At 43.5% G+C, this 24,002-nt stretch overlaps 2 long non-coding RNA genes across 66 annotated transcripts in view; one reads left to right on the top strand and one right to left on the bottom strand.

Annotated features, from left to right (window-relative positions):
* LOC144580570 (uncharacterized) overlaps positions 1–24,002 on the top strand; it is a 185,573-nt gene that overhangs the window by 115,975 nt on the left and 45,596 nt on the right. The gene's annotated exons all lie outside the window — the stretch shown is intronic.
* LOC128929546 (uncharacterized) overlaps positions 1–24,002 on the bottom strand; it is a 40,644-nt gene that overhangs the window by 10,453 nt on the left and 6,189 nt on the right. For 10 of the 16 annotated variants that reach the window (XR_013530413.1, XR_013530403.1, XR_013530407.1 and 7 more), the window contains 7 exons: positions 23,910–23,968; positions 22,543–22,614; positions 20,293–20,392; positions 17,618–17,714; positions 15,620–15,678; positions 7,399–8,386; positions 5,056–5,144 (listed from right to left, as the gene is read on the bottom strand). This is a non-coding gene — a long non-coding RNA (uncharacterized LOC128929546). Of the gene's footprint in view, positions 1–5,055; positions 5,145–7,398; positions 8,387–15,619; positions 15,679–15,813; positions 16,064–17,617; positions 17,715–20,292; positions 20,393–22,542; positions 22,615–23,909; positions 23,969–24,002 lie in introns of all 16 variants that reach the window. The other 6 variants (XR_013530406.1, XR_013530401.1, XR_013530409.1 and 3 more) reach the window with 6 other exon arrangements.

The following is a 24,002-nucleotide window of genomic DNA, read 5'->3' as shown; positions in this document are numbered from 1 at the left end:
AAGCTGCTGTGAGCAATGATCTCACCACTACACTCCAGCCTGGGTGACAGGGTGAGACCATGTCTACACACACACACCCCTCAGTCTGTCCAGCCTTGACTAATAAAAAGGGTCTTCCGGTTACAGAACAGGTGTGCTCTTTTGTAGGACACGAAGGGACCAGCAGGCGTGTTCACAGCCTTTCCTCATCCTCTGCTTAGTTTTCCAAGAACCTTCAAGGGAGTCCCGAGGGAAAGGACAAATCTTCTGGTTGCCAGAGGAGAAATATGCCTCCTATGTCAATTGATAAACGGAACACCTGCCATGAAAACCAGGAAGTTCTGCTAAGATGAACCACTCCCTACGACACTGACCTATGCAGGAAACATGAGAAACTGGAGTTTGTGGACCAATAATATTGAAGGTCACATTCCAGATTGTGGAGATCTAACCAAAGTACAGCCTTTCCACAAGGCACTGCCAAATAACAGCTGGCTGCCTCCATTGGGGCACTGCCGCCGTATCTCTGGCTCTCATTTCACCGGGAGATGCTCTATTCCAGCTTCCTCTTGCATTTTGTATTCTGTAGTTCCTGGGGTAAGACCTCACAACATAGCAGACTGCTGAGTCCATGCTGATCTACAGATCTGACTTCAGATTCTAGCAGGACTCTTTCAGTTTGAGGAATTAAAGAGGAGAAAAAATGGACCCAGCCTGGCACTGGCCAGCTTAGCAGTCCGAAGATAGAAGCTGCTCAAAAAGACTACAGTGCTTCTGACTTTCTTAGTCTGACCTTCCTCCTAGGGCTCTTTGGATGAGATTTATTTCTCCTTGTTGAAGAAATTGTTTGCTAGACTATAAAAAAATTTAAGGAAGAATGAAATATTAAAATATGGTTTTCTCCTAAAGAGCACTCAAAAGTATAATCCCACCAGTGCTGGATCTATTTCTCTCTCTCTCTCTCTCTCTCTCTCTCTCTCTCTCTCTCTCTCTCTCTCTCTCTCTCTCTCTCTCTCTCTTTTGTTTTCTGAGACAGGGTCTCACTCTGTTACCAAGACTGGAGCACAGTGGTGAGATCACAGCTCACTGCAGCTTTCAACTCCTGGACTCAAGTGATCCTCCCACGTCAGCCTCCAAAGTAGCTGGGATTACAGGTGCACGCCACCGTGCTTAATTTTTTAAATTTTTTTGTAGAGAAGGCCGCTACGTGGCCTAGGCTGGTCTTGAACTCCTAGGTCAAACTAATCCTCCTGCCTTGGCCCCCCAAAGTGCTGGAATTATAGGCTTTAGCCACCCCACCCAACCTATTTATCGTTGTGTATATATATACACACGCATACGTGCGCACACGTGCTCACACACACACACACACACACACACACAAATATATACATAAATAAAATCTCATATACTAAATGTTGCTCCTTAAATCGCCTCCAACCCACCCGTCTGCAGGGAGAGCAAACACAGGTCTCAGCAGATCAGGCAACCTACATGAAGAAAGGAGGCTGGAGTAATGCCAGAGACCAGGAGGAACTGTAGCAAATGGCAAGGTATTCACTTCAAAGGTTTTTCAACATTGTGATGGTCAAACCAAACACAGAAACAGGAAGCCCAGTTCAGTCACCAGCAGCCAACATGAGATATTTGATCTACATGCTACAGAACAAACTGTTTAGGATGAATGACCTTGTCTCCACCACCCCGTTCTTCATGTCCCTCCTGCCCAGTAGTCCCTACACTCTGCTGACATGACCCACATTCACAGGACTCTCCTGATCCCTTTGCGTGTTTACTCTTTTTTCCCCAATAACTATTTTCTTTTTTGGATACAGAGTTCACCTCTGTCACACAGGCTTGAAGGAAAGTGAGGTGATTATGACTCACTGCAGATTCCACCTCCCGGGCTCAAGTGATCTTGCCTCCCAAGTAGTTGGGATTACAAGCATGTACCACCATACGTAGCTAAGTTTGTTATGATGATGATGATGATTTTGAGATGGAGTTTCACTCTATCATCCAGGCTGGAGTGCAGTGGCACGATGTAGGCTTACGGCAACCTCCGCCTCCTGGGTTCAAGTAATTCTCCTGCCTCAGCCTCCTGAGTAGCTGGGATTAGAGTCATGCACCAGCAAGCCCAGCTAATTTTTGTGTTTTAGTAGAAATGGGGTTTCACCATGTTGGCCAGGATAATCCCAATCCCTTGACCTTGTGATCCGCCTGCCTCGGCTTCCCAAAGTGCTGGGGTTAAAGGCATGAGCTGCTGTGCCTGGCCAACCGTTTTTATTTATAAACAACTGAGCCTCACATGTATGCTTATAACAATGCAAAACAGACTAATATAGCAATCGTATGCCAACACTTACCAGACTGTGAGGGGCACAATGACAGAAGTACAGAGTGGGACTGAAATGCTCCCAAGGGGCTTCTTGTCACATCATAGAGAATGGGGTGAGACATCTTGGCTGAGGCTAAAGATGAGCGAAGATGAGAGTCAAAGAGTGATGATGAGGGTAGGGGAAGGTTTCCTGAAGAAGGACACCAGTAAAGTCCTCCAAGGAAACTGACATTCCACGTGGCTGGAAGGGAGGGATATGGGGAGGGTGGTGCAGGATAAAACTGGAAAGGTAAGCCGAGGCCAGCTCTTACCAGGCCCTGTGGCCGAATTAGTTTGGATTTTATCTTAAAGGCAATGGGCAGTCACCAGCAGGTTTTAATCAAGTACCATTTTGACCCAAATTTGCCTTTTAGAAAAATTCCTCTGGCTTCAGTGAACAGGCTGAAGTGAGCAAGCCTGGAAGTCAGGAAGACAATTGGAGGCCTTCCCGATAAACCAGTACCGAAGAAAACCGGGCCAGGCATGGCGGCTGCTGCCTATAATCTCAAAACTTTAGAAGTCTAAGGTGGGTGGATGTCTTGAGCCCAGGAGTTTAAGACCAGCTTGAGCAATGTGGTGAAACCACATCTCTACAAAAACAAAATATTAGTTGGGTGTGGTGGCTCATACCTGTGGTCATACCTCAGCTACCCCAGAGGCTGAGGCAGGAGGACAGCTTAAGCCCGGGAGGTTGAGACTGCAGTGAGCCGAGATCACACCGCCGTGCTCCAGACTGGGAAACAGAGGGAGACTGTCTCAAAGAGAAAAAGAATACCATTCTTCACCTATTAGTGCCCCAATGTTCTCATGAGAACCTTGGTGATGCAGTGAATTCAACTGTCATTGTAATTCAGCAATTCACACATTTAAGTTTGTGTTTGATTTTTCATAACATCAACCCTGTGGAAACAAGAAATATGGAATTGTGTTTGGGCTATCATGGAAGCTCTCTGGATCTTAGACCGTGACTTATGCTAAGACGTGAGCTTTGCGTTCTTCTCTCTGTGAGCGCTCAAGCGCAGCAGTCCCCAGGTTTTATGGCACCAGAAACCAATATCATGGAAGACAGTTTTTCCACAGACTGGGGGCAGGGGGTCCGTTTTGTAATACTTCAAGCACATCACATGTATTGTGCACTTTGTAATTATTACACTGTAGTATATAATAATCATACAACTCGCCATCATGTACAATCAGTGGGAGTCCTGAGCTTGTCTGTTTTCCTGAAACTAGATGGTCCCATCTGGGGGTGATGAAAAATAGTGACAGGTTATCAGGCATTAGATTCTCATAAAGACAGAGCAAGGTAGAACCCTTGCATGCACAGTTACACAATAGGCTTCCTGCTCCTATGAGAATCTAATGCTGCCACTGACCTGACAGGAGGTGGAGATCAGGCGGCAAAGAGGGGAGTGGCCGTAAATACAGATGAAGCTTTGCTCGCCCACCTGCGGCTCACCTCCTGCTGTGTGGCCAAGTACAGGCCTGTGATTCAGGGATTAGGTGCCCCTGCTCCATTGCATCCAAAAGGACCCTCCCCACACCAGTCTTCATCGTGGTCAAGTACAGAAGCCACTTAGCTCCTAAGGCATGTGTCTCAGCTGGCATTTCATCACAATCAACAGTAAGTGGCACCTTGAAACATTATGAGGTCACTTCCTGAAAATCACCAGCATCCCATTTCCCATTGACAAGAAGTTCAACGCTGCCCCTTGGATAACCAAACCTATGCCCAAATCCCATTTTTTGTGGGTCTTTCTCCCAGAACCCTTCCTAGAATCAGTTCTGTATATGTCAGAGTCCAATCAAAAGGCATAAATCACCCAAAGTTTAAAGTGGAAAAATTTTAAATAAAAAAAGCAACTATGTAACCAGAAAACACCATATGAGAGATTGGCTACAAAAGTAAAGAGAACTCTAGAGAACATAGGGCTAGCAGAGGCCAGACATGGTGGCTCATGCTTACAATTGCAGCAATTTCGGAAGCCAAGGCAGGAGGACTTCTTGAGGCCAGCAGTTTGAGACCACCTTGGAAACACAGTGAGACCCTGGCTCTACCAGAAAAAGAAAACAAAGGCCAGGTGTGGTGGCACACACTTGTAGTCCTGGTTACTTGGGAGGCTGAGGTGAAAAAATTGCTTCAGCCCAGGAGGTTAAGGCTGCGGTGAGCCATGATTTCACCACTGCACTTTAGACTGGGCTAGAGAGACCCTGCCTCAGAAAAACAAAGTATAGGACCAGCTGTTACAATGAGCAGTAACTTCCTACTGTCCCTACACTGAGATCGAGTGACCAAGGAAGGGATTCCCCACTCAGGCTGAGATCCAGGCCCCCTTGGAGAGGGCACAGTCGTGGGTAATTCAATGGCAGAAGTGCTGCATTACCACATGGTGGAACATGCTAGCAATATGCCCTCTGCAATTTGCTGAAAATCCACCTTCTAGGGTGCTAGCTTTACCTATTAGTAAACAGTTGTCTCACCACAAAACCACCCAGGCAAATGCAGAGAAACTGCTGGTCACTGCCTGCTGCTAAGCACCATGCAGGGCAGCAGCCTGGTGCAGCAAAAGCTCAGCACCTGTGAAGATGTGCACACGACTAGAAACAAAAGCCTCTTAGAACGCCCTTTACAACAGCACCATGTACTGACAACATTTCATAATGCACCAGTTGACAGAGGAAGCATTTAGGGAACCCACCTCTATGTTTGCAGAGCAGGCAGTGAAGGGTGAATTTGGAACTCAGGAGCAGTCATTGGACGAATAGCTGGTACCTGACACATTTCCATCTACCAAAGAACAAAAGGAAGAGAGAAAAATGAGATAAAAAACAGGCATGGTGGTTCTCACCTGTAATTACAGCAGTTGGAAAGGCCAAGGCAGGTGGATCACTTAGGTCCAGGAGTTTGAAACCAGCCTGGGTGACATAGAGAAACCTTGTCTCCACTAAAAATTTTTAAAAATTAGCTGAATATGGTGGCATGTGCTATAGTCCCAACTTCTCAAGAGACTCCTGGGTTCAAGCAATTCACCTGCCTTAGCCTCCCAAGTGGTGGGGATTATAAGTACGCACCACCATGCTCAGCTAACTTTTGTATTTTTAGTAAAGACAGGATTTCACCATGTTGGCCACATCAGTCTCAAACTCCTGACCTCGTGATCTACCCACCTCAGCCTCCCAAAAGCTTCCGCCCTGTCTTTGCCCACGTAATCTAAGAAAACTAAGCTAAAATATATTTTGTAACCAAACCTAAATGAAGCTAAGTGGTGTGGCTACTATACTCAAAATACTTGAAATTCCCTTCACCCAAAAATAACTATCTGGAAGCCAAGAATGGCTATCTGGAAATCAGCATCCTCAGAGTACATTTCAGGGGAAAACTAGAATATGTCAGTGTAAACTATGAAAGTCCAGAGCCTTTGTTTGAGTAAGACTAGGTGCAGCAAAACCATGGGCTCCATGCATGATTGGTATTATAGAAGAGGCCACAGGGAGTAGAATTAAACATGACACCCTCGGCCGGGCGCAGTGGCTCACATCTGTCATCCCAACGATTTGTGAGGCCGAGGTGGGCAGATCGTTTGAGGTCAGGAGTTTGAGAGCAGCCTGGCCAATATGGTAAAACCTCGTCTCTACTAAAAATATAAAAATTAGCCAGGCATGGTGGCAGGTGCCTGTGATCCCAGCTACTTAAGAGGCTGAGGCAGGAGAATCACTTGAATCCAGGAGGCAAAGGTTGCAGTGAGATGAGATCACACCACTACACTCCAGCCTGGGCAACAGGACAAAATTCCATCTGCCAAGTTTCTTCTAAACTCAATTTAAGGCACCATGTACCACAAACCAGATAGCAAGATAATTAAATAAACTGTAGCCTTTTTCATGCCATCCAATTACATCTTGGTCAGTTCACAAACATGTTTCAGCCAATGCTAAAGGAGGTTTTCTCTTTAGGATTCCTCTCTCCCTTCGCCCTGCTTAACACAAGACTTCACACACAAAGAGAATGGAGACAGCCCCGCTTCAGGACATGCTACACTGAAAGAACCGACTGTCCCAAAAAGAGAGGGCTCCACACTTCTCTGACAACTCCACAATAGACCAGCTACAAACAAATGCCTGAAGTAAGGAAGTCCATTAAGAAAATGAACAGTTAGTGAGATCAAGACTTCTGACCCAAAGGGCCTGCAGCTGGTCTGATGATTCATCAAAAAGTCTGAATTTAAATGGAGACATACTGGACTGTGACATGTAATAAAAGAACTGAAGCAGCAAAGTGTCTTGGTTTGGGTTTCCTTTCCACTGTATACAGCTCCAATGAATAGAGAAGTGAGCACGCCTGTGGTACTCCTGACACATCTGGGATAGTTCCCATCCACAGTGGTTGGCCTTTGGGATTATGCACACATTGCAGGGTCATTGCCCATCTGTGCTAACCTAGAATGTCCACATAAAAGCTTCTGCTTAGAGACTGCAGAGAAAAATGTCAAACCTGAAAGCCCATGAACTGTCTCAGCCAGGGGGAACACATGAAGGAGACACTACAGAATCTCACATCAGAAGCCCAATTTCAGGTTGACCTCTAAAGCTTTACGATTGTGAGTAATCAGCTTACTTTCGCTAGGCTCTGTTATTCTCACATCAATCAACAGAAAAACAGACTGAATAGTCTCCCAGATCAATTCCAATCTTAACATCCTCTGGCTTTATGATTAAAGAATGATACTAATTAATAAGGTTGAAACTGTGGCTTAACCCCGATAGGAGCCTGCTGGGATTATGATAAGCAAAACTAGTCCACATGGACACAGCCATTCTGACCACATCCCTCCCTATGCCAGCTATCATACAGATATGCACCACTGGCATGAGAAGTCCCTTCCACACAGGACTGACTGATTCAACAATAGGCTGATTTATTCATTCAAACAACAAATATTTACTGAGCACCTTCTAGGTATTTAGGGTTACAACAGAACAAAACAGACGAAATCCCATCCCTTACTTACATGTTAGTGAAGGAGGAGGGGGAGTCAAATTACCTTTTAGCGTAGGAGGAGGGGGAGTCAGACATCAAATAGGAAATATAATGAAGGATATATTTTATGTAGGGCAGTGCTGGGATTCACTCAGGGTGGCTGGAAAAATATTAAGGGAAATATTAGGGAAGTATAGAGCATAGTCTCAAACCTTTGGGAAGCTGAAAAGTTTTAATGAGCCAGGCTGAAGACAGCCAGTTCTTACATTCGAGCTTTAAGTCATAAGGTGAAGATTAAGATAATAAAAGCTTCCCTGGTTAAGTCTGTTTACCCCACATTCCTTTTTCTCGACTCCGTTTACTCATGTAAACTTCATGCTAGCTGCTCCTCTAAGGGGGAGGTTGAAAAAGAATTACTTTTTAATGGTATTTATTCTGGACCTCAGAACCAAAAGTTTTTATCATTCTTAAAACCACTCTTTTAACCATGTTAATTATCCACAAGCATGTTAACTTAAAACCTCTGTTGCTGCTTCTATACTGAATAAATGCAAGAATGAACAAGGAGTCAATTAGCTGCAATCACTCTCTAAAAGCTGATGATACCCTAGCCCAACTCTTACACTGTATTCTGTATGGAAGGGCATATTTTATTCATCTGATACTTACACTAAATAAATCTTAGTGAAACTAAACGTGAAATTGTAAGTACAAAGTGAAACTAAGTGAACTAAATCTTAGTGAAACTAAACGAGAATTGTAAGTACAAAGAAGTCACGAGAGGGAGACAAAAGGCCCAGATTAATCAAATTAATGTCTCCTTAGGGAAGACACCGAATCTGTGTCTGCAGGTTATCATCTTACCTTTTCATAAAAAATTTAATTTGATTGCCCACTTGAATGATGTTTTCCAGCCTTGGGATTCCCTATCATGAGGGACTTCTGAAAGGAATGTCTTCCAGTACTTCTTCCACACACAGATCATTCGCATGTCCTTCAAATTTTTGGTCTTAAAAACAATCTTCAAAGATTAAACTTTGTTTTTCAATATCCTTAAACAGAAGACAAAGAAAGAAAATCATTGTAGACAATAAACAACAGAACTGAAGCTGGTGTGCAGTGGCATGATCTCGATTCCTTGCAATCTCTGCCTCTCGGGTTCAAGCAATTCTCCTGCCTCAGTCTCCCAAGTAGCTGAGATTACAGGTGCCTGCCAGCATGCCTGTCTAATTTTTGTACATTTTTAGTAGAGACAGGGCGTAACTATGTTGGCCAGGCTGGTCTCCAACTCCTGACTTCAGCTGATCCACCCACCTTGGCCTCCCAAAGTGCTGGGATTACAGGCATGAGCCAACGTGCCCAGCCATAAACACTATTTGGAAGCAGCTTTTCGCTACTATCTGCTCGTGACTGCAATAACCCTCCTCCATTGGCTGCCTTACGGTAGCGCATTTCAGGCTACACTTTCATCTGCACTGCAGCCATGAGATCAATGTTCTTTACCCCTTCAACCACGTGAGCATGCTATTCAATAAGAATTAACTCTCCACAAAGAATTCATGGAACGGGAATGAAAAATAGTAAGCAGAGGCTGATTGAAATTAAAAGAGGCAGAACAACCAACGTTAACACATGAAGACTGTTTAAAGCCAGATTTAAAACAACATGTTTTCAGATAATGAGGAAATGTGATACTGTTCACATAAGAGTAAGGAAACTCGACTAAGGGCTACATATGAGCTGACACCAAAAAATCACTGCTAAATTTGTCAGATACGATGAGGGAGTGGCTGTGCGGGGATGCACACTGAACAGATAAAATGATGCGATGACTGCGATTTGCTTTATAATATTCCTGCAAAGGGAGGTAAAAGAATAGCAGAACAAAACGTGGACAATCTTAATGGTCACAGAAATTGAGAAACGGGTATTTTAGTGTTTATCGTACTATTTTCTCTACTTTTGAATAGGTATAAATGCTATAATTTAAAAATGTTTAAAAAAAAAATGGTCGGGAGCAGTGGCTCACTCCTATAATTCCAGCACTTTGGGAGGCCGAGGCAGGTGGATCACTTGGGTCAGAAGTTAAGAGACCAACCTGGCCAACATGGTGAAACCCTGTCTCTACCAAAAATACACACACAAGAAATTAGACAAATGTGGTGACAGGTACCTGTAATCCCAGCTACTCGGGAGGCTGAGGCAAGAGAATCACTTGCACCCAGCAAAAAGAGGCTACAGTGACCAAGATCATGCCGCTGGACTCCAGCCTGGGCAACAGAGTGAGAATCTGCTTCAAAAACAAAAACAAAAATAAAGCAAAAATTAATTTACTATTCCCTGCTCTGAAGCCACATCCTAACAGAATTCTAAAAAGAAAGATTCTAGCAATTCACATGGTGCTATTTATATAGAGATCTCCCTTGCACCTTTGTATGTAAATTTAAATATTTTGCAACCTGATGGCTCAGAGTGGTCCAAAGCTGGGCATGGTAACACATGCCTGTAGCCCCCCCCAGCCACTTAGGACACTGAGGCTGGAGGATAACATGAGCCCAAATGTTCTAGTCACGGCCAAACATAACAAGACCTGGTTTCTTTAAAAAGAAATGGGGAGCTCTGAGGGAGCTCATCGATGAATTATTTTGGTGACATCAACAAGTGCTACCAAAACACTACTATAAAATCCAAAATTACATCTACTGCCAGATTTTTCTCCTTACTTCTGGATTCATTTATCCAATTGCCTCCTCTACCTCCACACCTCAACTTGAAAGAGATTAATTTCTTTGATCTTAGATTGGCTTTCCTCTAACATCTAAGATTTGTATAAAATTCTTACTTCATGTCATTAGCACCAAATCTGAGAGGATCTACTATAGGAACTCTGTGAAATAAGAAACACACAGAATGAAATAGTTATCATATCTGGAAAAAGAAATATGCCCATAAACAAACAACAGTAAAAAATTAGAGGCTTTCAGTCACACTAAAGAATGATGTTAAATAAAATTATTCTGTCGATTCAACAAAAAACTATATAAACCTAATTCTAACAACCGTTCTATAAAATAAAAAAGAACCAATTGTTAGAGCTGAGAGTAAAAAGTGGAAGTTTCAGAAAGAGGTGAAGTCGACTGCAGAAGGTGCCCATCGCCTATCATAAAGCCTGCCCCAATCACACCCATCCCCCTTATTCCACCTAGTATCACCTGAGGTCAGGAGTTCAAGACCAGCCAGGCCAACATAGAGAAACCCCTTCTCTACTAACACAAAAATTAGTCTTGTATGGTGGTGGGCGACTGTGAGGTAGGAGAACTGCCTGAACCCAAGAGCCAGTGAGACAAAATCACACCACAGCACTCCAACCTGGGTGACAAGAGTGAAAACTGTCTCAAGAAGAACAACAACAAATTCCTTTGGGAAGGCTTTCTTCATAGAGATCTTCAACATGAGACTGGAAAAAAGGGTATGGAATCATCACCGGACCTTTGGCTTTTACAGCTTGAGGTATAAAAACAAAAAGAAAAAGGGATATCATTTGAACACAATCTGCAGAAAAGAATCATTATTGAATCTGTATTGCTCTTTAACTTTCTTTGCTTGAAACAGAGTTTCACTCTTGTCGCCCAGGCTGGAGTGCAGTGGCACGATCTCGGCTCACTGCAGGCTCCATTTCTCAGGTTCAAATGATTCTCCTGCCTCAGCCTGCTGAGTAGTTGGGATACACGAGCCTGCCACCACCCCCCGCTAAGTTTTGTATTTTGTGTAGAGACAGAGTCTCCATTTTGGCCAGGCTAGTCTCGATCCCCTGACCTCAGGTGATCCGCTCATCTCAGCCTCCAAAGTACTGGGATTAGAGGGATGAGCCACTGAGCTGCCTGAGCACTTTCTTATGTTATTAAATAGCCTAACCCAGGTAGGGGCAGTGGCTCATGTGTGTAATCCCAACAACTTTGAAGAACAAGGTAAGAAGATTGCTTCAACCTAGGAGTTCAAGACTGGCCTGGGCAACATTGCTCGACCACCTCTCATCTCTACAAAATTTAGGTCAGGTGTGGACCACATCTAGCTAAATTTTTTATCTTTTATAAAGACAGGGTTTCATCATGTTGCCCAGGCTGGTCTCAAACTCCTAAGCCCAAGCCATCCTCCCACCTCGGCCCTCAAAGTGCTGGGATTACAGGGCTCAGGAAGCCTCATATTTTCGTTAAGAAGTTTCCTACTCTTGCAGACCTGGATAGTTTTCTTTTTGTTCTTTAAGGCAGGGTTTCCTCAGTCTCACGGGTTGGAGTTCTGTGGTGGAATCATAGCTCATTGCAGCCCTGAACCCTGGAGTTCAAGTAGTTGGGAGGCTGAGGTAAAACTACAGATACAGGGTCACACCATGTTGCCCAGACTGCTCTTGAACTCCTGGACTGAAGGGATCCCCCTACCTCAGCCACACCTGGACACAGCTTTCTATTTTTGAGCTACATAAACACTGTACCGGATCAGAGTTGGTCAACTGCCCTTTTCCAGCCAGCAACACACAGGACCTAGCTGAGACACTGCAGTTACCAGGCTTCACTCTGAGGAGAAGGCAACACAGCTCCAGGCCCATACTGTCCCTGTGACTTCCCTGAAAACCCACCCTTGTGACATCACAGAGCCCCCCTCAGATGGACCCAATCAGAACTCTAAAACAAAATGTCAGTTGCATGCCAGTCAGATGTGGGCAGTGCTCATGTTTCAAAAGCTAACACTGGCATGATTTAGTGTTGGACCCAGAAAAATGAAAGATAAAAATATGTAAAATACGCACTGAGTACAATGGCTCACACCTGTAATCCCAACACCTTCAGAGACCAAGGTAGGTAAATCACAAACTCAGGATTTTGAGACCAGCCTGGCCAATAAGGAGGCTGAGGAAAAAGAATTGCTTGAACCCAGGAGGCAGAGACTGCAGCCAGCCAAGATCACGCCACTGCACTCCACGCTGGGTGACAAGAGTGAAAACTTTGTCTCAGAGAAAAACAATCCTTTGGGAAGTCCTTCTACAGAAAGATCTTCAACGTGAGACTGGAATAAAAGTACAAGATCATCCTGCACCTTTGGCTGTTACAGCTTGAGCTGGAACTGAAAACAAATATATATCATTTAAATACAGTTTGTAGAAAAGAATAATTATTCAATCTGTATTGCTCTTTAATTTCTTTTTTTTTTTTGACGAAGTCTTGCTCTGTCGCCAGGTGGGAGTGCAATGGCACAATCTCAGCTCACTGTAACCTCCATCTCCCATGTTCAAACAATTCCCCTGCCTCAGCCTCCTGAGTATTTGGGACTACAGGTTCCTGCCACCATGCCTAGCTAATTTTTGTACATTCAGTAGAGATGGGGTTTCACCATATTGGCTAAAATGATCTTGATCTCCTGTCCTCATGATCCACCCGCCTTGGCCTCCCAAAGTGCTAGAATTACAGGCATGAGCCACCATGTCCTGCATTGCTCTTTAACTTTTATAATTTGTTCTTTACTTCTGTTATTGTAACTGAGTCCAAAAAATAGTATTAAAAAAATAAAAAGAAACCCCCAAATGCTAACATTCTGATTATCAAAGTCTACAGTAAAATATCCCATTACAGCTGGGTGCGGTGACTCACACCTGTAATCCAGCACTTTGGGAGGCTGAGGTCAGTGAATCATATGAGATCAGCAGTTCGAGACCATCCTTGCCAACATGGGAAAACCCATCTCTACTAAAAATACAAACACTACCTATGTGTGGGGGCAGGTGCCTGCAATCCCAGCTACTCGGGAAGCTGAGGCAGGAGAATCACTTGAACCCAGGAGGTAGAGGTTGCAGTGAGCCAAGATCATGCCATTGCACTCCAGCATGACGGACAAGGGGGAAACTCCAGCTCAAAAACAATGAAATAAAATAGAGCAAGAAAAAGAATGATATAATCCCATTATTTAAGCCAATGTACATACAGCCAGACTTTCTATAACAGTCTGAACCAAAGTATAAGGCCAGAAAAACATACCAGCTAATGTCATTTAATATATACAGTTCTAAATGAAAAATGTAATATTTTCAAAACCTAAACATTAGTGTAACCTTATTGGACTTACAAAAACAATTTTTTTGACTAATAGAAACCAAAGATTCTCCTGAACTGCAACATTTCAGCTAGCATTTATTTACTCAAGATTGAAATAATACAACATTTATAAAAAGTCAAGAACTGGGATGGGCACTGTGGCTCATACTTGTAATCCCAGCACTCTGGGAGGCCGAGGTGGTCAGATCACCTGAGGTCTGGAGTTCGAGACCAGCCGAACCAACATGGAAAAATCCCATCTTTACTTAAAAACAAACAAAATTAGCTAGACATGGTGGTGTACACCTGTAATCCCAGCTACTTGGGAGACTGAGGCAGGAGAATTGCTTGAACCCAGGAGGAGGAAAAGGTTGTGGTGAGCTGAGATCAAGCCATTTGCACTCCAGCCTGGGCAACAAAACCTAAACTACGTCTCAAAAACAAAAAAGAAATTCAAGAGCTAGTCATTAAACAGGCTCACACCTATAACCCCAGCATCTTGCAAGGCCTAGGTGGGTGGATCTCCTGAGGTCAGGAGTTCGAGACCAGCCTGGCCAACATGGTGAAATGCCATCTCTACTAAAAATACAAAAATTAGCCCGGCATGGTGGCACGTACCTGTAGTCCCAACTACTACAGACACTGAGGCAGGAGGATCGCTTGGACCTGAGAGGTGGACATTGCAGTGAGCTGAGACCATGCCACTGCCCTCCTCCCTGGGTGACAGAGCAAGACTCTCTCAAAGAAACAAAAAATGTCAAGAGCATGGGAAGTAGTAAAATTAAACATAACCGACCATCTCCCATCAGAATAGCTCCATTTTTTTGTTATCATTATGTCTTAAAGTCTATTTGCTAAACATTGACATTTGTACTAAAGTTTTAAGTGCACCATATAACACATTAGTGCTGAGTGAAGTTTAATATCCTTTGCTGTACACTAAACTTGAATATCATACTTACAGATAAAAACAAAAGGATCTTTCCCTAAGGTAATTATCACTAGTGCTGCTTTAAAATTATAAAATGCAAAGATTTTTATAATGTCACAACAGCTGCATATTATTGCCATGAGCCAAGATCACACCATTGCACTCCATTCTGCGCAACGAGAGTGAAACTTCATCTCAATGTATGTATGTATGTATGTATGAATAAATAAATAAATAAACAAAATGAAAGTCAATCACTGGCCAAAGTGGGTGGCTCATATCTGTAAGCCCAGAATTTTGGGAGGCCAGGGCAGGTGGAGCATTCCAGGACAGGAGTCTGAGAGCAGCCTGGCCAATGTGGTGAAACGTCATCTCTACTACCTATGCAGAAATTAACTGGGCATCGTGGCAGGTGTCTGTAATCCCAGATTCTTGGGAGGCTGAGGCAGGCGGATCACCTAAGGTTAAGAGCTCAAGACCAGCCTGGCCAACAGGGTGAAACTCCAACTCTCTCATACAAAAATTAGATGGGCATGGTTGTTTGTGCCTGTAATCGCAGCTACATGGGAGGCTGAGGCAGGAGAACTGCTTAAACCCAGGAGGTGGAGGTTGCAGTGAGCTGAGATCACACCACTGCACTCCAGGATGGGCAACAGAGCAAAACTCCATCTCAAAACATAAGAAGAAGAAGAAAGAAAACATTTGCTATGGGGAGACCAGAAATGTGATCTGCTGGCAGTCCTTCCATTTTAGGAAATCTAAACAGTGTGAGTCCATCCTGTTTTGTCCCTCTCCACTTCAGAAACAAAACCAGTAACCGAATCCATTCCATTTCTTTCAAAAGACATCTAACAATTAAGAGATGATATGCATGGCTCCATACTCTAAAAGGAAACCTGATGTCCTGGGTATCACAGACAGTTGATGAATGCTTGTTCATTTGACTGCTGTAGACTTCAATAATAAACTGTTCAATGCACTATGCCAGATAAATATTGCATCTCAGAAGCAGAACAAATACTGTTATTTTAGTTCTGTCTACACATAAATGCAATATTTACACATATTTATAATGGGTTAATACAAACAAACGGAGTTAATTGTTCTAGAGAGTAATAGAATTTGGACAACGTGAATTCTCCTGTCCTGACACATAATCAGTAGTTAGAGGCATTTTATTTCACGTGAAAGGTACCATTATAAAACCAACGGTAAGCATTAAATAATTATTGCACACGATCTTCTCATCTGAGTTAATACTGAAGACCTACCTCCTGAAGCTGGTTTATCAAGTTGTAAATCTTCACGTGTAGAATTAGTAAGTTCATGTCTGAAAGGTGAGAATAAACATTTACTATTCACTATGCAATATTCAGCAAAGCATTATCCACTAGTACATATTTAACATTTAATCATCAAGGGTGGTTTTGAAAAGAAAAGACAGGCTGGGGGCGATGGCTCAGACCTGTAATCCCAACACTTTGAAAGACCGAGGCAGGCAGATCACGGGTTGAATGTTTGAGACCAGCCTGGCCAACATGGTGAAACCCCGTCTCTATTAAAAACACAACATTTAGCCTGGAGTGGTGGCAGGTGCCTGTAATCGCAGCTACCCAGGAGGCTGAGGCAGGAGAATTGCGTGAAGCCAGGAAGCAGAGGTTGCTGTGAGCCAAGATCATACCACTGCAATCCAGCCGGGGTGACACAGCAAGACTCTGTCTCAGGAAAAACAAAATTAAGAAAAGGTCATCTGATGCTTGAGCACAACTAAATCTACAGAGTAACAAAACAAAATAACAATTGCAAATTGTCTCATCAGGTGCTTCATGGAGCATGTGTCCTCACAAGTAAAGTGGTAACTTGGCAACATACAGCACTTTTGAAGCATACTCCAAATATGTTTAATCGGATTCTTTAATACCACATTGCATTCAAGGCTATCTGCCGCTCAACATCTATAAACACAATCATATATTCCCTCATAAGCTTTAAAAGTCTCAGGCCTAAAAACAAGACATGGATACTATTTTCTTCCATCTACCAAAGAAGGAAGGGAAGAGACAAAAGAGAGAGATAACCAGGTATGGTGGTTCATACCTGTAATCCCAGCAGTTTGGGAGGCCAAGGCAGGTGGATCACGTGGATCCAGGAGTTTGAAACCAGACTGGGCTACATAGTGAAACACTGTCTCTACTAAAAATACAAAAATTAGCTGAGTGTGGTGGCACGTCAAGGTAGTCCCAACTTCACAAGAGGCTGACATAAAAAGATCATGAGCGTCTGGGAGTTCGAGGCTGCAGTGAGCCATGATCACACCACTGCATTCCTGCCAGGGTGACATGGTGAGATCTTGCCTCAAAAGAAGAAATGCTGGTGAAAATGTAGAAACTGGAACCCACATACATTACTGGTGGGAACATAAAATGGTTGAACCACTTTGTTTGGGTGTTTCTTTTCTTGTCATTTTCATTTTATTTTTTTAAATAAAGACAGGGTCTTGCTATCTTGCCCAGACTGGTCTTTTTCAACTCATAGGCTCATGTGATCCTCACACCTCAGCCTCTCATGTGGCTGGGATTACAGATGTGAGTCACCACACCTGACTGGTAGAACAGCTTTGGAAAACAGTTTCTCAAAAGCCTGAATGTACACTATCATAGAATGCAACAATTTCTCTCCTAAGCATTTATCCCAGAGAAATAAAAATATATGTCCACACAAAATCCTGTACATGAATCTTCAGAGCAGTATTATTCGTAATGGCCAATACATGAAAACAACCCAAATGTTCATCAACTGATGAACAGATAAATACAATGTGGTGTGACTTTACCATGGAGTATATTGTTCAGCCAAAGAAGGAAAGAAATACTGACACATGCCATGACATGAAGAAACTCTGTAAACAATGTGCTAGGGGCGGGAAAAAAAAAAAACCAGCCACCAAAGATCCCCACGTACTGCACAATCCTATTTCTATAAAAGGTCCAGATTATGCAACTCTATAGTGACAGAAAACAGATCAGCTGTTGCCTATGGGAGCACAGGCGTATAGGGGGAGTAGGAACTGATGGCAAAGTAATGTAGATTTCTCTATAGGGTAATGAAAACTTCTAAAATTGATTGTGGTGACAGATGCACAGCTCCACGAACACTCTAAAGACCACTGAACCGCATACTTTGATGAATCAATTGTAAGGTATGTTAACTATATTTCAATAAAGCTGTTATTTAAAATAAATAGGGGGCTGGGCACAGGTGGCTTGTACCTGCATATAATCCCAGAACTTTGGGAAGCTGAGGCAGGAGGATCACTTAAGGCCAGGAGTTAAAGACCATCCTGGGCGACACAGCATGATCCCATCTCTACAACAAAAAATAAAAACATTAGCTTTGCGTGGTGGTGTACATCTGTAGTCCCAGCTACTCAGGAGGCGAGGCAAGAGAATCAGTTGAACCTGAGAGGCAGAGGCTGCAGTGAGCCACTGCGCTCCAACCTGAACAACAGAGTGAGAATCTGCTTTAATAAAAAAAGTAAAAATGAATTTACTAATCCCTGCTCTGAAGCCACATCCAAACAGAATTCTAAAAAAAATACATTCAAGCAATTTACATGGTGCTATTTATATACAGATCTCCCATGCACCTCTGAATGTAACATTTAAATATTTTGCAACAGGATGGCTGGGAGTGGCTCAAACCTGTGCATGGTGGTGCATGGCCGTAGCCCTAGATACTACTTGGGAGACTGAGAAAGGAGGGTAACTTGAGCCCAGGAATTCTAGCCCAGCCCAGAAAACATAACACAACCCTGTTTCTTTAAAAAGAAAAGTCAGGGAGCTCACTAATAAATTACTTCGGTGCGATCAACAACTGCTATCACAACACTACCACAAACTCCAAAATGATATCTATTGCCAGACCTTTCTCCTTACTTCTGCACTCATTTACCAAACTGCCTCCTCCAGCTCCACAACTCAACTTGAATGTCAACTTGAAATTGATTAATTTATTTATTTATGTGTTATTAGACTGGCTTTCCTCTAACATCTAAAGAGTTGTCTTAAATTCTTACTTCATGTTATTAGCATCAAATCTGAAGGGATCTAGTGTAGGAGCTCTCTGACGTAAGAAACACGTGTTTGTGAGAAATCACACAAAGTGAAATAATCATAGCTATAACAAGAAATACGCCCATAAATAAATAACAGTAAAAGGTTAGAAGCTTTCCGTCATACTAGAGAGTAATGTTAAATCAAATTATTCTGTTAATCCAACAAGAAAATATATAAACCTAATTCTGACAAACTTTCTATAAAATAAAAAAGAACCATTTGTTGGGGTTGAAAGTGAAAACTGGAACTTTTAGAAAGAGGTCAGACCAACTGGAGAATGTGCTCATCACGCATCACCAAGGCTGTCCCAATCACACCCTCTGCCTCGTTATGCCCCCTATTCCACTTAATTCTTTCCCAGACCATAACCCCTTCTCCATAGTAAATATGGACCATAACTCCATATTTACTATGGAGATACTTCCATAGTAAATATCTCCTACTTACTACATATTTCCCCAGCAGATTAAATGCTCCAGAATGCATGGGGCAGGGCACTGTCTTCCACACTGCCCAGTTTCCAACACCTGACTCACAGCTACCAAATCACTTCAGGATTATGAGGTTGGAAGTAGTGATTATTTCCTCAATACTTGCAGTGGTTCACAGCAATGAAAATCCTAAGATTTCCTTTCCCCTTTCGGGGACCATAAAGACAGCAGCAATACTATCAGAGGCATTTGAAGCAGAGCAACTCCATCTACAATAGGAGCTGGGTACAATGAGGCTGAGACCTACTGAGTTGCATTCTCAGATAGCTAAGGCATTCTGAGTCACAGGCTGAGGAAGGAAGTCAGCACAAGATACAGTTCATAAAGACCTTGCTGATAAAATGGGTTGCAGTAAAGCGGCCAGCCAAAACCTAGATGGGGACGAGAGTGGCCTCTGGTCGTCCTCACTGCCACTACACTCCCACCAACACCATGACAGTTTACAAATGTCATGGTAACGTCTCAAAGAAGGAAGCATAAAAATAATCCATTCCTGGCCGGGCACGGTGGCTGACACCTGTAATCGCAGCACTCTTGGAGGTCAAGGTGAATGGCTCACCTTAGGTCAGGAGTTTCACAGCAGCCTGACCAACATGGTGGAACCCCCATTGCTACTGCAAATAGAAAATAAAATTAGCTGGGTGTGGTGGTGCACACCTGTGATCCCACCTACTTGGGAGGCTGAGGCAGAAGAATCACTTGAGAACCTGCTTGAGAAGTAAACAAGGCAGGCATGATCTGGGCTGTCAGAGCCACTGTGCTGAAGCAGGAGGAAAAAGTCAGCCAACAGCGCTCTGTGGAAAATGAAAGGCGGATGAGCCAGTGAGCCTCGAGGCTGAGGTGAGACAGTGCTAAGTGAAGACCTCTCCAACATGGTGATGTTTCAACTGTGATGCTAATAGAAAGGAGACGCACAGAAAGCCCTCAACTAACAGCAGTCCACAAACATCAGCCCTCAGCACAACAGTGCCAGGAGGCTGTGACCTGAGAAGAAGAAAAGCACACAAATGACCAGAGTGGCTGGAACAGAGCAAGCAATCCACAGACCGCATGTGGGAAAAGCAGAGGAACGGCAGAGGGCAGCTCACCCATGCCCCTGCAGACCCAATCAGGGGCTGTGACGTTTACTCCAAGTACAGTGGAAGGCACTACATATGACAGTCCAGAGAATGACAGGCTCCACCTCCTACTTTCAATGAGCCTGACCTGGCTGCTCTGTGGCATGGCTCTAACAGCACTGGAGGGCAGTGGAGGAGGATGGTATAGAACCTGGGCTTTGTGTTCGGCTAGAGTCAGCAGGCCTTGCTAGGCTGGATACGGAAAGGGAGACAATCATACCTCAGAGTAACTCCTGGGCATCTATCTGGCTTGGGCAGCCGGTAGACCGAGAGGAGCTCATGGAGAGGGAAATGGGGACTTGGTCTGGGACACACGAAGCCTGAGGAGGGGTCAAGCAGATAGGTCAATATAGAGGTCTGGTATGAGGAGCATCTTCAGGGCCAGGAATGAGAGTCTCAAAGACACACACAATATAATATTTTTAAGAGGAGGGCAGCGTGGGATTATCTGTAAGTAAGACACAGTAAGAAGAGAGAAAGAGGCTGGGCAAAGTGGCTCATGCCTCTAATGTGAGCACGTGGGGAGGCCAAGGAAGGCAGATCACGAGGTCAGGAGTTCGAGAACACCCTGGCCAACATGGTGAAACCCCATCTCTACTAAAAACATAGAAAAATTAGCCAGGCATAGTGGCAGACATCTGTAATCCCAGCTACTCAGGAGGCTGAGGCAGGAGAATCACTTGAACCAGGGAGGAAGAGGTTGCAGTGATCCAAGACTGCACCACTGCACTCCAGCCTGGGTGACAAGAGAAAGATTCTATCAGAAAAGAAAGAAAGAGAAAGAAAGCAAAAAAGAAAAAAAGGAAAGAAAGAAAAAGAAAGAAAAAAAGAAAGAAAGAGAAAGAAAGAAAGAAAGAAAGAAAGAAAGAAAGAAAGAAAGAAAGAAAGAAAGAAAGGAAAAGAAAGAGCAAGCTAGCTCAGGATGAATCTGCTGGCTGGCACTCTCTGGTCTAGAGAGAATGAGGGCAGGGGTCTTGAGAGACTGAAAATGAGACAGAGAGAGCCAAGGAAGAGTCCACATAATTAGAACATTTCATAAAAAATGGGGGGCAGAGAACAATAAGCTAGAATTCTGTTGAGAAGCAGAATGAAAATGGGGCCAAGAGCAACTCTGGGTGGCAAAAGGTCTTGAGTGAAAAATTAAAACTAAGTATTTTGAAGTGTTGATGAAGTATTTAAGGAACAAGATAGAAAAGACAGGTTGGCTGAGGTTGTACCTTCAAATGCCCAGTGGTGGCTACTGCCAAAGCTCTCTCCGTTAGTACAGAGTGGCACCCAGGCACAGGCAAAGCCCAAAGAAAAGAGGCTTCCCAATGGTGTCAATCCTCCTGCAGAAAACCTTTGACTCTACAGAAACATTGACTCAGTAAGAAGCATATGTGCTTCCATTACCCGACTCTCTCCTCTTACATAGGATTAAAATTTCCATAATCCATGCATATTAAAAACTGTAGGATGGCCAGCCATGGTGGCTCACATCTGTAATCCCAGCAATTTGGGACGCTAAGGCAGCTGAACCACCTGAGGCCAGGAGTTTGCGACCAGCCTGACCAACAAGGCAAAGCCCTGTCTCTACTGAAAATATAAAAATAGCCAAGTGTGGTGGTCATGCCTATAATCCCAGCTAGTCGGGAGGCTGAGGCAGGAGAATCACTTCAAACTGGGAGGCAGAGGTTGCAGTGAACTGAGATCCCGCCATTGCACTCCAGCCTGGGTGACAGAATGAGACTCCATCTAAATTTAAAAAAAAGAAAAGTAAGAGAGTCCACGTGTAGTGGCTCATGCCTGTAATCCCAGCATGTTGAGAAGAGGGGGAATCAACTCAGGTCAGGAGTTTCAGGCTACCCGGGCCAGAATGATGAAACCCCATCTCCACTGAAAATACAAATATTAGCCAGGCATGGTGGCAGGTGCCTACAATCCCAGCTATTTGAAAAGCTCAGGCAAGACAAACGCTTGAACCTAGGAGATGAAGGTTGCAGTGAGCCAAAACAGTGCCACTCTGCAGTCCAGCCTCAGCAACAACACTGGAACTCCATCACCAAAAAAAAAAAAAACACCAGTAAGCGAAAGCCTGAGCTGAGTCCTACTCATTGTATTTACTTTCCTAAGATAAAACATGAAAAACATTACCACCGGGTGTGGTGGCTCACATCTGTAATGCCAGCACTTTGGGAGGCCAAAACGTAGGAATCACAGAATGAGGAGTTCAAGACAAGCCTGGCCAACATGGTGAAATCCATCTCTACTAAAAAAATATAAAAATTAGCCATACATGGTGGTGTGTGCCTGTAATCTCAGCTACTCGGGAGAGTGAGGCAAGAGAATTACTTGAACCTGGGAGGCAGATGTGGCAGAGAGCCACTGTACTCCAGCCTGGGTGACAGAGCAAGACTCCATATAAAGAAAACAAAACAAAACAAAAGACATCACTCAGTAATATACTTTGAAGGAGGAAAAAGAGGCTTACCAAATTTTTTGCAGAAAAGCTGATCCACTGTCTTTCTTCATTTGGTGATTCTGGCACACTGTTCTTCCTTTGCTGTCGAAACACAAAAATACACGTTTTCCAAATGAAATGGGTTCACTAATTTGGGTTGTTAAATATTGTTATTATTATTATTTTTTTTTAAGATAGGGTTTCACCATGTTGGTCAGGCTGGTCTTGAACTCCCGACCTCAGGTGATCCACCCACCTTGGCCTTCAAAGTGCTTGATTACAGGTGTGAGCCACCATGCCCAGCCTAAATATTATTACTATAAAATAGGCAGTATTTTTTCGTTCCTGTGACTAAAATTATTTCTAAGATTCCAGAATGTACTTATTACTGAAACAGTGATAACACTGAACACAAAAAGGAAGAACCAGACATTCATTAAAGCTGGGAAAAAGCAGAACTCGGTGTGCTCAAGAACAGCTAGCAGGCCAGGCACAGTGGCTCACGCCTGTAATCCCGGCACTTTGGGAGGCCGAAGCAGACAGATCACCTGAGGTCAGGAGTTCAGGAGCAGCCTGGCCAACATGGTGAAACCCCATCTCTATTACAAATACAAAGTTAGGCAGCCATGGTGGCAGGTGCCAGGAATCCCAGCCACTTGAAACATGAAGTAGGAAGATTTGCTTGAACCCAGAAGGTGGGAGGATACAGCAAGCTGAGATCATGCCGCTGCACTCCAGCATGGGGAACCCAGCAAAATTCCATCTCAATAAACAAACAAACAGACAGACAGACAGACAGACAGCTAGCAGGCGACATTTGCTATGGGGAGACTAGGGACATATATTGCTGGCAATCTAAAATTTAGATTTTAGTAAATCTAAACAGTTTAATTCCATTCTGTTTTGTCCCCATACCACGCCAGAGCCAAAACCAGTGAGAAAATCAATTCGATTTCTTTGAAAATGCATCTAACAATTAGGACATGATATGTATGGCTCCACACTCTAAAAGGAAACCTTCTTATGTTCTGGGTATCGTGAGGATTTGACGAATGCTTCCTCAGTTGACTGGCATAGACTCGGAACAATAAACTGTTTGATGCACTGTGCCAAATAAATCTTACATCTGACAAGTAGGACAAAGATTGTTGTTTTACTTCTGTCTACCCATTTATCCACTATCTACACATATTTATAATGGGTTAATACAAAGAAAATGAGTTGACTGTTTTAGAGAGTATTGGAATTTTGACAACATGAATTCTCTTATCCTGGAAAATAATTAATAGTTAGAGACGTATTATTTCAGGTGGAAGCTACCATTAAAGAAATCAATGTTAATCATTAAATAATTATTGCACATAATCCTCTCATCTGACTTAAGACTGAAGACATACCTCCTGAAACTGGTGTATCAAGCTGTAAATCTTCAGTTATTGAATTCATAAGTTCATGTCTGAAAGGTGAGAATATTTAATATTCACTAGGCA

Source organism: Callithrix jacchus, chromosome 20, assembly GCF_049354715.1.
Source record: "Callithrix jacchus isolate 240 chromosome 20, calJac240_pri, whole genome shotgun sequence".
NCBI lineage: Eukaryota > Metazoa > Chordata > Mammalia > Primates > Cebidae > Callithrix > Callithrix jacchus.
The sequence above is the reverse complement of the archived record's forward strand: the minus strand, read 5'-3'. Positions and strand labels throughout refer to the sequence as shown.